This window comes from Athene cunicularia (genome assembly GCF_003259725.1).
Source record: "Athene cunicularia isolate RWA chromosome 11 unlocalized genomic scaffold, athCun1 chr11_part1, whole genome shotgun sequence".
Lineage (NCBI taxonomy): Eukaryota > Metazoa > Chordata > Aves > Strigiformes > Strigidae > Athene > Athene cunicularia.
In genome coordinates this window covers 5758803-5774706 of record NW_020799113.1, presented here as the reverse complement: position 1 = coordinate 5774706, position 15904 = coordinate 5758803, and the positions used below count along the sequence as shown (strand labels likewise).

General features: G+C 36.5%; 1 protein-coding gene and 1 long non-coding RNA gene across 2 annotated transcripts in view; one reads left to right on the top strand and one right to left on the bottom strand.

The window, feature by feature from the left end:
• The window catches only part of LOC113484322, a 45394-nt gene extending 36747 nt beyond the window's left edge, over positions 1-8647 (bottom strand). Inside the window, exon 1 of the long non-coding RNA XR_003399203.1 lies at positions 8184-8647. This is a non-coding gene — a long non-coding RNA (uncharacterized LOC113484322). The remainder of the gene's footprint in view (positions 1-8183) is intronic.
• CDH8 (cadherin 8) overlaps positions 1-15904 on the top strand; it is a 212252-nt gene that overhangs the window by 10821 nt on the left and 185527 nt on the right. The gene's annotated exons all lie outside the window — the stretch shown is intronic.

The following is a 15904-nucleotide window of genomic DNA, read 5'->3' as shown; positions in this document are numbered from 1 at the left end:
TTCAATTGCTTAAATTCTATGTCCCACTTTAAATATTAATGATGTCCATGCAGATGCTTGATATGGCACTGTAATTCCTAGGATGTAAATGGTAGCCTAAAGGAATAGATTTCATAAAGTACTGGGAAATTGCTCTGCATTATATTCAGAGGACTACTATGTAATGGAAGCAGTACTTTAGAAACCATGTGCTTTCAACTCAAGATGGAGAAATGTTAGGAAATCTTTTTTGTCTACAATACATAAGCTTGGGAAATCCATATGTACTGTTCTGGATCTTGTCATAAATATTGTCTCTGTCATAGAAATGTTGCAGCTTGAACTGTAGTAAATGAATAGTATTGTCTGAATTCTGTGAGTGGATTGGATTAAAAATGGTTGGATTCTGGCTTTGTCTGAAGTTGAGAAAAAGGACGTCTTATTATTGAGATAGCTGTCTAACTCTATAGTCTTTTTGAGATAAGGCATCAATAACTTTCTCCTAATCTTAGTTGAGCTTAATCAAACACCTCACTTATCAGACTTAGCTGCTCTCAGGTAAAAGCCTCCTTATCTTGCATTCACAGGATTTTATAGGAAGTTAGTTAACATCAAAAAGCGCAGATTTTGAGCATGCCAAAGTCACCTCTGCAGAATATAAGTAATCACACGGTTCACATCCACAAAAAGTAGTTAAATCTGAAATCTTGAGAGGTTCCAGTCACAATTGGTAAATATTTTTTTTTATTAATAATGATAATGGCTGAGAGTTTTGTTCTTTGGAGCTTAACATTAATGTTTCTGAACAGAATAGTACCAGGTTACATGTGCATACCAGATCACATTCTTGCTTAGAAAAAAAAAAACACATGTAAAGGATGGTGAAAGAGACATAAATTTAGATTGAAGGATTATTTTCACAATAAAGCACACCAGTGGGTGATACTAAAGGACTTACATTGCCAAGTCATGCTATATATAGCAAGCCCACTTAATTTTGCTTGTTTGATGCATTTTATCTCAGAACTTTTACTTACTTTACATGCCAGCCTATGAAGCAGAGGAGGGCTGCCTTAGTATCTGATTCTGCTAATTTCGTTTAGAACAGTGTAAATACCCAGAGAAGATCCAGAGGAGCGATTTTGTTTGCTAAATGGTAAAGGAGATATGAGAGGACAGATGTAATCCAGAAAGGGAATTGACTTGGCACTGATGTAAAGTAATAAGGATGATATGAAAGTCTAAGGAAAATGTTTCATTTCCAAAGATAAAAAGCATTATGAAGATTTCAAAGAGCTAGAGTGCTACTGAACTGTATCTGGTGAAAGAGGAGTGTGAAATATTAAGCACTTGAAATGTTTTGTTCATATGGGAATTCATTTGAAATTGTTGTTGATTTTATTATGCAGTTCATGTTAATGGATATTTGACTGTAAGGTTGATTATTAATGAAGGACAAATGAAATCTATGCTTAATGTTATGCCATAGCATGTCACCTTGAAACTTTAATTGTAAAAATTCAGTAGGGCCAGACTTGATCAGTATTTCAATTGAAAGCCATGAGATGCATAAAGGAGTGCTGGTGACAGGAGCCAGGACAGCTTAATGACAGAGGAGGACTGAGCTGCTGCAGCCTTTCATGATCTTATTTTAAGATGGAGGAAGAAAAAAATTCCACCCAAAAAGCCCAAAACAAATAAATTTTGGAGGGTTTGCTTGCACATCAGTCTATAAAACCTGTGTAATACTTCCTATAACTAGTTTACTGCAGTCTTACTTGCTGATTTTTTTTTAATTACTTTGCAGTTTAATAATGTGAAGTGACTATTGTGTTTTATACCATGACCTTCAAGCACAAATTTGCCTCAGAATTAAAGGCTCCCTTCTGAAATGTTGCAGCGGTACAGAAATATTCACTGGAGTGGGCCCAGACCTTTTTATGTCACATCTGGATGTTGAGGGTGGGAGCTCTTCAATATTTGTTTTTTCTGATAGAAAATCTTGGTTTGGAAGTCTTTCACTGACTATAAAACGTTAGCACTAGGATGGATTCTTTTCAGAACTAAACAGAAGAAGCCTCCTTTTATTCTCTTTTCACCCTTTCCACAATCCCAAAACACAGACCTCAGTAGCTCTTGTCAGTAACCCAGCACCCAGTGTGCACCCTTGCTTTCACAAGCATTCGTGCAAAATGGGACCCAAGGAGACTCTAGAATGGGGGCAGCATGGCCATGTGTGTGACTGCAAGTGATGTAGACTGGTGAAAGTAGAGCTGTAGAACAAAACGGTTGTTTGAGAGGACCTATCATCCACTGTGTGTGCTTTTCTGTGGGGTTTTTTGTTAGCTATTGTCCGGCTCGAGGGAAATACACATTTGCAGTTGGAGTGTCACACTGCCACACTGTGGCTATTTGGAAGATAGATCACAGCCAAGAAACTCATCTGTGGACCCCTAGATCCATAGTAGAGAGCTTTGGTCCTTGTTAATCTCTTACTCAGATGAGACAGGTTTGCATAAGACTGATCAGCATGACCATTTGTCTCTTCTGTTTTTCTTTTATGTTTCATTGAATCCAATTCTTGTCTCTGGGAGATTTTCATATTCTTGTGACTTGCTCTGAAGTAAGCAGAGGGGAATATCATGAGAACCAACATAAGTTCAGTAGTCTTCTGTGCTTGTTTTCAATTCTTTCCAAAGTAAAACAAATTTCAATATCCAATTGTTTTAGTCAGGCTTCAAATGTAACCTGTATATTTAATATAATCTAATATTCATTAAACAATTCTTAAAGTTCATTATTCAAAAACATATCTGCCATTAGGACCTCTAATGGATTCCCTTGGGGGATCCCTGTGGAACTATTCCTCTTCAGAAGTCCCTTTCTGAACTCATCAGTCTCTGATCTCATCTGTCTCTCCACTCAATGTGCTTGTGAAATTAAAAACATACACATAATCAAAGAAATAAGCTGAGGGGAAAGACAAACAGCTGTTTTAAAGCTGCTTCTTTAAGTATCTGTGGCCCAAGCCAGAGAGTAGTCAACCTCTGCCTGTTGAACAGCATGTGCTTTGTGAACAATGGCGGTGGCATCCCAAGGCAGTGCTCCAGCCGCCCCGACACAGCTTCGTGCCCCGCTCAGCCCTGTTCTGCCTTGGCATGGTGGGATCAGCCATGGGCATCATGACCTGTGTCACTTGAGTGCAGATGTCCTTTGATGCAGAGCCTGGTCTTTGACATATGAGGACACTTTTTGGTGTGTGGCTAGTAGATGAGGAAGCCTGACCACATCTGATCCAAAATAAAAGGACCAAATTTTTGAAGCACACCCTTTAGTGAGGGCACTCTAACTAGTTTTCTGCCTTTTGGAATCTGGAAGCAATTCTCTCACATGTCCTAACTGCTAATTTATCTCATATGCAAGAAAAGTAATACTCAAGCAATTATCAATCTATTTAAACTGCTGTATCTCAAATCTGATAGTGTCAGCTGTGACTAGGAAGCAGTAGAAAGCAAGCGCAGATCATTATATTGTTACGTTATTTAGCTCTGCCTTACAGGGCCTAGGGATGCTAATAGCACAAATTTCAAATCTTTTGAATGCTGGCAATTTGCAGATGCCTAAAGACATAGAGAATAAAAGAAATATTGTCAGGGTTATACAGTGGCTATAACAGAGCTAGAAAGAGAATTAGGAGTTCTTATTCACTCACTTTTAAGCATTAGAAGAGATTCTTTAATGGTGTCAGGTCTCAATATTCGCTATAGGAATTGAGGAGATCAATTCAAATGCTAAAATTCAGTGGGAATTTAAATAAGATTTTTAATGAACAAATGAATGTTCCTTTGTGACATGGCATGCTACTGGAACCTTCAGAATTGAGACATATGGCCCTTACACAGGTTAAGCAACTTGAGTGTAATTATGCTTATAGAAGTTGTCTCAAGTTATAATTACAGTTCACTGTTTTGAGACAGTGTTGTCTTTTCCATTCCTTGCTACCAGCAGCACATATGTGACTTGGCACTTTATCCATATGCATTGTTCACATTATATCACATTAATAAGGTCAGTGCACCTGAGGTAAAATGAGCTATTGCACAGCTTTTTTCCCCTGTCTGCTCCAGCATGTGTCATAATAAAGCCTCCACAGGTCATTGTGTGGGTATCTCTGGGCTTTCTTCTGCCAGATGGTTGGGTTGCAAGTGTGAGGTCTCAATCTCATTCCTTTTTTTTTTTTTTTCCTTTCTTTGGTATATCTTTAATTCTGAAGAGTTTGTTAAATCTGAGTGCAGCATGTATAATTTTCTCATTAAATCAATGGACAAGGTCATTATATGTTAAAAGGAGGAAATAACTAGTTCACACATGTTATCTTCACAAAAATATGAGCTGAGCAATTCTGTACTGACCTTTCAATATCATTCAAAATTAAATTCCATGTGCACTCTGCTACCATATTCCATTCTGATGCTGCTATGATGCTAGAATGGCTTTTAGATGAAAAATATAAACTGTAACTATTTCTTTAACTGTTCCATTGCATTTGCTTGTCATAGTTTTTTGTTTGTTTGCTTTTATTTAACTTTTTAATTTAATGCACATTTATTTTCACTGTATTGATCATGGAAATATCAGGTAGTTTTTCATTGCAATAAAAACTGCTATGAACTTTGCATGTCTCCAGAAATACAGGCCTTGATATGCTTAAGAGTAACAAGTGGAAGTACTGGCATTGTTAAATACTATAGAAAAGACATTAATATAGATTTGTAGTCGTGAAATGAATTGGTCTGTCTCAGTGGCAAGAAGCAATTTCTGCAGGGTGTAATTCAGAACACAAAAGAACATTGCTACAAAGGTGCTGTAACGATACAGAACAGTAACAGATAAGCCCCTAGAGTGCACATATTTACTAGAGGAATATTAGAATGATTTGAGAATGAAGAAATGGGATAATAACACACTGGGCTGCAGTGTTCGCATTTGTGTATTTGCTTAATTGTTTTATCGCAGTGCTTTAAATGTGGTGCATGACAAATGGAAATCTATAAGATGTTTCTTTATTAGGGTTTCACCTGAAGCTTTAAGATGGAGGCATTTATCTTTGCTAGTAGCAGTGTTCTGTATGAGTTAATACTTTATGAAAATGCATGGATGCTATGCAAAGGAAGTCAGGTACTTTGAGGAAAGCTTTGTCTTGCTGTTTCAGAACATAGCACAGCTGGCTTTTAATATTTGCTGTGGTCTTGGAAAACAACAGATTATAGATAAATATTTGGGGGGTGAGGCAGAGATGACTACTGCTAAAAACTTTCTGTGTCTAAAAATGAAGTATAGAGGCCAGAAACTGTGCTGAAAAAATGGATATTATTTTATTGAAGTCTCAGTTTTGTCTTGACTGAGACCTGATCTGATGATGATGAAAATTAAAGCTGGATAAGATGATGTTTCTTCTTAATGCAGATTGTCTTCAAAAGTTTCAAATGAAAGATTTGTACAGGAAAACAAAACTTTGCCAAGGTTGAGGACAAGATATTAAACAGCAATAGCAGGACATTCAGAATCCAAGGGTGCCTCTGCGGAGATGTAGGAGGGCCATGTTCAGTTGGTTCTGCTCTATACAATATTGATGTCCTGACCTTCCTATTTTATTAGTCTAGGATATCTCCATGTCTTTCTGGTTTTGACCAGAGACCTTTCCTAGTGTATTGCTGAAGCTGGTCTATTCTCAGCCTTTTGTCTATTGTGACTAAAAATAATTTAGTTGAGCTAGTCAGGAATTTGGATGTTTCAAATATAGACAGATAGGGTGACTTGCCAAACTAGAAAGAGCACAATGGAGTGGTTTCAGTTTGAAGTTGAGTTCATCCCTTTGCTTTTAAGATAAGAAATTCCTGAACTGAGAAAGCAGATACAACTTCCACTTTAAGAAAGGACACTAGGAAAGGTCAAAACAATTTAGAAGAGATTTGTCTCTTCAAATAAGGCAAGTAGTTATGTTGTTTCAAAAAAGGAAATGAAATCTTCATTGTGGAGGACTTATTCATGTAAAACAGATTAAAATATGCATTCATAATATGTAAATATAGAGTCAATTAACATGAAGCTTTTTTACAGTATAAGTGATTGTAACCTGCCAGTGTCCTCTGGGACGACTTTGAAACTGAAATGCTTCTTCTCTATAGTCCCAGTTAACAAAAATCAATAAACAGTAAACATAGAGCAGTCTGTTGCCAAGTGAGCAATGTCTGAATAGGACAGTTTAATTTTTAACTGATGAGCAGAATTCACCAGGAACAGATAGGCCCAAGAGTCTACAAAGCCCTGCATGAGTTCTAGGACCAATTTCAGTAGGCAACAGAAAGAGTAAAATTTAGAAAGTGGATTAAAATCTGTGTGGACTACCTCCTGTCTGTTTTGCCTGAGATTTAGTCAGCTACACCTGTATGAAATCAATATGAAGAGGATATAAAAACACTGAGGCATTTATTTCCACTTTCAGTTTGATCTTTTCTTTGATCCTCGAAAGGCTTCATCAAGGCAGACCAGTTCGAATCTGTCAGGAGACCTGTGGTACAGAAGGTCGTGGTGTGTCAATTTTGCAAAAGTGACATCTTTTCCCTGCAAGTGACTCTGCTCGGAGTCAGGAAAACGGGTAGGGAGGTAAGAGGCCAAATTCTTACTTCTTACCATTGCCACAAGTCTCTGTAAAACTGATGCTGTCAGGAATATTCAAGTCAAAATAAAGAGATAATATTATTTATCCACTTGTATAACATTCTATAAATATAATGTAAAATTATACAAGTGGATATCTGACTTTTTTCCCCTTGAACAGTTGGAGTAGCTACTCTATTTGATAACGAAATTATACCACGTAACACAGTCACTTAAGTGGCTGTGCTTTGCTCCCTTTTATAGAATTCAGCCTTTTTGAAGTTTCCTTATATGAAAACATATAGCAAGGTATTTGACCATTTTTACATGAGGTCTGCTTATATAATGTCCTTGAAGTATTCATCACTGCACCTTCCATTGCATTTATCCAAGTTGCTACAATAGTTTGCGTGTTTCTAGAGGTACAGAGGTTGGCTCAATGAAATACAAAACTCCTAAAATTAAGTAGATTGCTGAGGGTTTTGCACATTTGCTATGTTCAGCATTTGAAAGCAGTTTCTGCTGAAAGTCTGTCTACTTAAAATTCAAGCACTCTGCAACTAAGGAACTCCAAAAAGAGGTAATGAACCATAAATTATTGCCGTTAGATATTTAATACTCAATCAGTATGTGCTCTCTCATGCATATCCCACTGGCATTGCATTTATTCTGACAGTGTGGTACTGGTTCAATTACTTTGCTCATTTACAATAAAAGATTAATGAAAAGAGGTATATTTTAGTTCACAGAGATTAATTGCATCCCTTACTTTCCCTACTCTAGAAATATTCAACCCATAATCCTGATAGCTTTTTCGTCAACAAGTACATGGAAAATTAATAGACTTTCTTCTGCTGGAATCCTCAGTAGGCTTGCAGATACAAACATCCAGGGAAAAGCTGACTGAAAGTTGGCTTTCTGGTATGGAGGAATTAATTTACCTTCTCTCCCTCGCTCTTTCTTTTCTCTTCTCTCTTTAATCCACTCTGATGACACTTTGAATTAGCCGGAATAAAAACGCTAGTGCAGTAAAAGTTTGAAACCAGCACACTCTTTGTCTTATGTAGTCCAACTAATACATGTTGTGTATTTCCCTACTGAGGTATGGCCGAAGGCAGCTAGTCGTGAGGGTGGATAGACATTTAAAGCACTTTCTAGGGTGTTAGTGTCTACTAAAATTTAACAGCCTTTATATTTGCAGAGTACTTGCTAAGGCTACTAATAAAACTTATTTTTAATCTTGCTATGAATGTAGTTGATACTTGTTTAAAATTGCAAAGGTTCTCACATAGTTTAAGACTGAATAACATCTCAGGCATTTTAGTTTGGGGTTTTTACTCATCTGTGTAAAGATGATGGGGGGGAAAAAATTAAACAAAAAAGTCATTTGTGTGTATGCTGTTGATATGTAGGGAGAGAATGTTCTGCTTTATTTTGAGTTCTCTCTAATAAGAAAGCAAATCTAAGAAAAAGGCAATAATTACAATATTATGACAAAACTCATCAGTGGCAGTCATTTATAAAAATACAAAGTTGAGACTTACATGCAAGCTGCAGAACCTTAAGGCAGATCTTCAGCACCTCACATTTGCAGCTGGACTTTGGCTTAGCCTTGGAAGCAGCAGCCAATTTGCGATCTTACTGGAACACAAGTAGATAGCAGGGCAGGTTTCAAAAGGGGTTGATTCCAGCTTCCATGAGCCTCCAGAAATGCAGAATTTAGCACAAATTTCTAAACCTGTTTATCTTATAGAACCAGAAGGGAAATCTGTTTAAAATAATCTTGCATTGTTTTTGCAGTTCTGGTTCTGCTCACTCCTGAAAACTATTAGTGGAAAAAAAGATGCAACATTTCAACATTTTGGACCTTAAACATTTGCTCAGGCATTAAAAATAGATGTATGCTTTAGATGTGTCTAGTACACGCACTTACTTCACCTAACTTGTCCGACTCTCTGTGGTCATGCAGTAAAGGCTCTTAGAACTAGCTTTGAAAATGCTTCCTGGATATCCTGCTCTAAATCTACTGCAAAATATGTAATAGCTAGCTTAAAGTCTGTATCCCGCTCAACCTCAAAATGCAGTTTTATGTATTATGATCCTTTTTAATCTGTACTATTTTACATTTTATTAAGTCTCATCATTAATTCAGGGTGAGCCTTGCTGATTTAGAGAGTAGAATGAAACCTGAACTGGTTTATGATTGGATGGTACAATTTATGGGGCAGTTTAAGGTAAATGAAGAAGCGTGGCTTCAGGGAGTTGTACGTCCTCTGTGGTCATTACACAGCCAGGTTTGTCTTCTGAGCACTGAACAAAGACATGGATAAAATATTCAGACTTGGACTGTGGTATCTTAATAATGAGGATTTTACAGGCCTGTTTAATCCCGGGGGATTTAATCTGTAGGGCCTGTGCCTCTTTCTTCAAGACTGCCTCACTTCCATTGGACAGTACAAGGGATTCCGAGTTCTTAACTTGAAATAGAGTGCATAAATCGAATACATATGTACAAGTTCTGAAGAACTGAGGTTAGACAATATTGCTTAATGCACTGTGCCCTGATTGTATGATGCTGTTCATTTTCCTCATTTTACTCAGCATGGGGGATCTTTCTGGAAATTATTTCACTGGAGTAAAAAAGTGTTCATTGGCTGCTCTTCAGGATAAACTGGGTTTACTTCTCTGCACATTTTAATGAGACCTGAATAGTTTGCTGGTAGCTACATCTGATTTAGAAAACCGCAGCAAAGCACTACTGCTGCATATAATTCTTTTCTGTTTGAAAACTGTATTTTAAAAACTGAATAATTTAGCTTATTTCACTTCTGTCTATGCCTACTATTTCTTTGAATGCTGGATGATTCTATATTTAATTTTTGATCTTTCTACTAGCAGATTTTTTAATTTAATAATACAATAATATGCTTTAGAGCTGCCTGTAATTACTTGGAAGATATGACTTCTTTTTGTGTAAGTTATATGCCTGTAATTAAAAGAAGACCTGGCATATATATCTCCAGTTAATAACACTCATGATAATAGAAAACTTGTGTAGATTTTAATAGGAAACAACTTTTTAATTTGCTTTTATTGAATCCTGTGTAAATTGACACAAAACTATTTCCCTTCCATTGCACAGTAAGTCTTAAGAAGAAAATCTGATAAAAAGACAACTTTAAATTCTGCATAGTAGATGCTGATTTGAGCACCTTTGCAGAATGCCACAGAGCTGTGTCCTGCCATGGGGTTTTTCTACAGAAACATGATGCACTGTCCTAAACCAGAAACTGTGTTTTCACCCAAGACAAAACTTGTAATGCTGAAGAAACACTTGCTTAACCGTTATAGGCACCAAAGCTGCATAGGTAGCTCAAATTCCAAACTTAAACCTTTTGTGCAGACACTTTCAGGTGTCTGTTCACAGTGTTTCTGAGAGATCAGCTGGTAGCCTGAGAGTAAGACTAAAGCAGGTGGGTTTAAATGCCCTGTGGCAGAGAACAGACCTAAGGTAAGGATCTACTACTGTGTCCAGTGTGACAGCAGGCACTGCGAGAAGAAAGGGGATTACAGTAGCACTGCCTATTTTCTTGATACATGCTTTGGAAATATTTTTCTGCTGTTGAGCCTGTAGGACAGTCTGAGGAGAATATGCTGATGGAAGTCCTTTTTGTGGGCTTCTACAGTATTGATTGGTGATGAGCCTACCTCTGCATCTTTCAGTGAAACTACAGTTCATTCAGCTGTCATTGTTCTTTCCGTACTTCTTTTGGAAAGCAGCATGACTGCAGTGCTTACAGCACATATTAATTTTGAAGATAACTGTAACACTTGCACTTTTTGTTCTTCTGCTGGGTCTTCCTCAGTCTAATTGCCTTGCTTATTAATATTCTGCATGCATATGTGTAACTCTATAGCCATGTTTCATACCATAGAAGTATTTGGGGGTCTACAGTTGGAAAATGCAGTTATTGTTCAAGCAATGCTCTTGCAGAGACACCCTTTAAAATAAAGTACATCAATTCAGCAATGTTCTTGCATACTTGTACAGAATTTCGCCTTATTGTGCTGCAAATTCTGAACCAATTAATTCAGTGTGGTATTAAAAGATGAGAGTAAACGAAACTTGAGGGGGGAAGGTATCATTTCTTTAACTGGATTTGGCAGTCGTCGTTCATTTCCTCTGCACTCTGTCTTCTGCCTTGTCTCAGAAACCACATTGTAAATTCGAATATTTTAAATATCTTTTACAGAAGATTTTTTTAAAGATTCTCAAACTATAATCTTTCTTCATCTTTAGCCTTAACAAACTCTTAATCTAAAATTTTGGACAGATAATTTTCCACAGCACTCATTAAATAAATCAGAGCATCTGTTTCTTTAGCATTTGATTTTCTTTCTGTTGCAATCAGGGCAGGACCAACCAAGGGAAAAAAAGAACAAAAGTGATCGCTTTTCTTCCACTTGGTTGCTAAGATCTCTGGTGATGTTTGCTTCTAGGACTTAATTCAAAAGTTCAAGGAAATCAAGTCTTTCTATTTACTTCAGAAAGCTTGAAGAGGGAGGGAAATCACACTGCTACTAAAAAATGTAATCAAATATCTAATGCAGTTCTGCTCATCCTTTAAGTAAGATGAGATAAATTTCAGTAATTTTACTTTTAAACTAAAATTTATTGAAACAGTGTTTTTAAAAGACCTTATTTATTACTGCACTATTTTAAATCAGAGACTCCATGAGTGACTTCTTGGCCATAAACAGCTGAAAACAGTCAGTGAATTAATAGTTGTATGTAAGAGTGTTTCTTAGTGTGTTTTCGGAACTGTTGTCGTTTAACATGTCTTTTTCCCCTGGAGCCAAATGGGGAAGGTAGAGAAGGAGGTGTCGATTGAATGTGTCTATGTCAAATATACTTTGATATTGTCCTAAATCAATCAGATTTTTCTTCCCCCTTACTCTGATACTGCTTAACTCCATTATAATAAAATAACTATGTAAGTTTATAGAAGGGTTTATATGATGGGGGGAATTGGATCCTCAGGAAATTGTCTGCCTCTACAGAATGTGGCCCAAGAGGGAAGAACAGCCACAGTTTGAGTTTTAAAGCTAAAAATTACTTACGCATTATAAATGGTATAGGAGAAAAGGTCTAGAAGCTTAAAAGATCATGTAGGTGAAACTTGGGTATCTTGCATCAGAATCATACTGCAGCCCTTCCATGATCAGTCTCTCCATGGTTGAGATTCTGGAGTTCTCAGAATTGCTCTTAATTGGATTTTATCTAATTTTTTGGTTGTAGTATTGGATTTATCCTCCAAAAGTAATAGTTAAGCATAGTAAAATTGATTAGTATTGGGAAAAATTATAGAAGTTTCATTAAATTGATTCTCTTCTGCACATTTGCAAACAATACATCTGAATCTCCATATCTTCAGAGATTTTCTTGTGTTCAATTTAATCTCTTTCTGAAGAAAAGATGGATTTTCATTACCTGAATTTTCTTTATCAAAAATGCTACTGGCAAAACAATATATATGGGTATTGGGATATGCCACTGTATTTTGTGCATTGTTTCTTAATAGTAAAACTGTGGGAAAACATAATTTTTAAAAGTTTGAACAAGACAAAAGAAACCAAAAACCTCAAAACAATTTGGTAAAAAATATTTGTATTGCTTGAAGTGAGTAGCTTGTATTACTAAAATAAACATCACCAAACACCTTTTTATTGGTAACTATCTTTAAAAAAGATAATCAGATAAGAAAGATAATTAGGAATCAATCATTTTTGCTTTTTGAGAGAAATTATTTTATATTTAAGTCTATTTGATTTATGTGAACAAACGTAAGCAGGTTTTATTAGCTAAACTTTCTGGGGATAAAAAAAAAAACAAAACAACAAACAACCAAAACAAACCACCCGACAGTTGAATTCATACTGTTGGGATAACTTGTTCTCTATAGCAGCAATTGTTTGTGACATATATTTAAGGTCATCTATAGAGCTGTCATTAACTAGAGGGGGAAAAGTAGTTAATTAGGCCTACAGGTCCAGAAACAGCATTCTTAACATAAACTCACCTATTGCTGAAGGAGAGGTAGATGTTTTCTTCTTCCTCCACAATGAAGATAAGAAGACAGTACATTTTAAGGGATAACAATATTTATGGTGACACACAGCACTCAAGCAAATAAACAATCAGAAGCCTTCAGAGTACTATTGAGACTCTAGTGGCTCCAAGATTTATGACTAATTTTATAAATAGCTGGTTATATATTTGTTACATTTCTTAAACTTCACTTTTCTTCCTATTGGAAAAGTATATGAGAAACAAGTTGAAAGAAAACACTGCACCAGTGCTATGTGAACAGTATTTTAACCTTTCCATATAATGTAAATCAGATGAAGGAATGTGTGTGTTGGAGTCTTGGGTGGTTCTTGCATTGTGCAGCCACTGCAATTATTTAGCATGTCGTGGATCTGGTTTAAAACCACAACAGTTCAGGTGTGTGATTAAAAAGTACTACATTAAAAATTGAAAAGGGGATGCAACTGAGCCAGCTGAGGTAAGACTGGCAAGTCAAAATTAGTTGCAGTCAGCTAATGCAGATCCTTGCTTTCATGAGCTAGCTAGATTTAGAGCATGAAAGAACATGAACCTTCTACATATTATTTAAAGTGAAGATAAAAGATTAATTAATGCAATTCTGTTGTTGACCTTTGAAACATAACTTGTCTGTTAAAGGTATGATGCATAATACTTGGATCCTTCAGGTTCTAGAAGCTACAGTGAGAGGTAGGTGTGCATATCTGTAGCTTGGAAGGAAAAGGAGATTTCTAGTCAGATTCCACTGATGAAGCATGGGATAGATCTGTCCCAAGTAGAAAAGATAAGATGAGGATTTTGAGGATAAGTAGGCATCCTCACCCTGTGTGTGGAGTTATATCAGTTTGTTTCTTGTAGGAGCAGGAGACACTAAAACACATTAAAACCCTAAAAGCAGTTACATGTAGCATGCTTTACCCTGCTATTGCTCTTAAGCTATGCTATGTCTGAGTCCAAACACTCAGGTTCAAATACTTGTCTGGGAGCATTTTTCTCATGAATGGAACTATCAGTGTGGTCAGTAGTTCAGCTGGAGTCAGTAGTTTATTGTTGGAATAAAGACAAGGAAAATGAGAGGTGGGTGGGAGAACCCTTTTATAAAAATGTCTTACACGTACCCCCTGGCAGTTAAGGCCAGTGTTGCTGCTACAAAGCTGACTTGAATAGGACTTAGTTTGAAAGAAATCAGGACTAATGAAACAGTTTATGGTAAACATGTAGGTCCTGTGGCATTTGTTAAAACACCGATATAACTGATTCTTGTGGGTGAACAGGACAACAAAGCAAAATTCTGGGCACTTCTTTTTCTCTTTGGTCTTTGTCGGAGCATTATTTCATTTAGTATCAGGCTTTCAAATAGACATCAGGTCTTTGCACTTACTCTAATGTGCAGGAGTTCTACCCAGCTAGTCTCTGTCCCCACTATCTTGTTGATCTTATCATCACCTAAGTGTGGAAAAGACTTCTGATTTGTTCCTCCAAATGAGTACTGCACCATACCTTGTATTGTTTGACATGACTCTTACAGGGTAAAATAAAAACATCCCACCATGATTTGCTGAAGTAAAACCCACACTCATTTGCTTTGACTTTGAGGGAAGAGGTAACTTTCAAAGATTCAAGGAAATGGTCCTTTGAAGGTTGAGGATAAAAGCACCCAGGAGGTGTAGTGGTTTACTCACCCCCCCAAAAAAAAGTAGGGGGGAAAAAAAAAGAGAATGTGTGGGAGTAAATAAGAGTCTTGACAGAGAAGAATTAGGTCATTGTAGAATGGGTGACATGCGTCTGATAAAAGGCATCAATAGGACATAGCTGTCAGATTTGGACCTGGAGAGAAGCAAAAACATTATATGAAAGCTAATGACATTATTGACAAACTTATCAAATGTATTTTGGAAAAAGCCTTGGTGTGAATACAACTGAAATGACCAGTTGGTGCATTTGTAATCCCTGAACCCTTCGGGCTTATCCTCTTCCAAAACTCTCTAGTGATTAGTCTTCTCTGAATTGTTTTCCTTTGCAATCTCTATGTCACTATAGGGTTCTCTATTCAAAGCAGAAAGTAAAGGAGTGGAAAACGGAAACTGAACCATTTCACAAGAAATTTATTGCAGATAGCAATTTAGGAGACTCATTATCCCAGCATGAGGAAAATATAGTAGAATCCTAAGAAAGCCAACACAATACAAATGTGCTGAATATACTCAGTGATTTAATAGACAATATCATAATTTTTCAGTTCAGGTTAATAAAGACTCTAATTCATTTTGCTGTAATAGAATGTATTAAGTAAATATTAAGTGCTAATTTGTATCCTGCTATTGAAAAGAAGGAAATATAGCACATGAGATAAGTTAAAACCAGTAGAAATTCTTAAGTTACTGGGTAATTGGGAATGGTGTGCCTAAGGTATGGGCAGAAGTTTCAGTAGCAAAAAGGTTAAAATGCTTGTAAGAATTTTCCAAGCAAGTCTAGTTAGAAAAAAGAAAATATATACAGTGCTGAGTTGGTGGAGTGGCATTTTAAAGTTTTCCATATATTTTTTTAACACTGGAATAAACAAAGTAGAAAGGCAGTTTCAGTATTGTCAGTGCTATTAACACTGTTTTCTTGATTGCAGCAGCTTTAATGTATGCTGTTTCCTGATGGATTCCTCCTTGCATCCCCACTAAACACTTTTTTGAAATGCAAAGACACTCTTGTAAATAGAGTCAACAGAGCTGGTCAAAACCAGTAAAAAGACAGCAATTTTGTTGAACATATTCTGAGTGGATATAAAAATCAATAACACTTCAGACGCTGCATTTAGATATATGCTCATCTCCGTGGTGTATCTCAGCTTTTGACTCGATAGGAGGTATTTGTGCTGTGGAGGTGCAAGTCATGCAGTAAACTCTGGTGTCTTGAAATGAATTGCATTTGTCAACTAGTTTTGACAGTCTAACCTTTGCTTTGCCCATCATTGCAGGAACAGTAGTTTTAATTTAGAAAGGTAAAATGATAAGTAGTACATCAATTTATTCTTAAAGCACACATTGCAAATTGCTATCCATGTTATAGCAATTGTGAGCTGATATGGAAAACGCCATTTGCCTGACCAGTAGCACACACACCAGAATGCTTTTCCTGCTGAGTTGACAGAATGAAACTTTGTCTGCT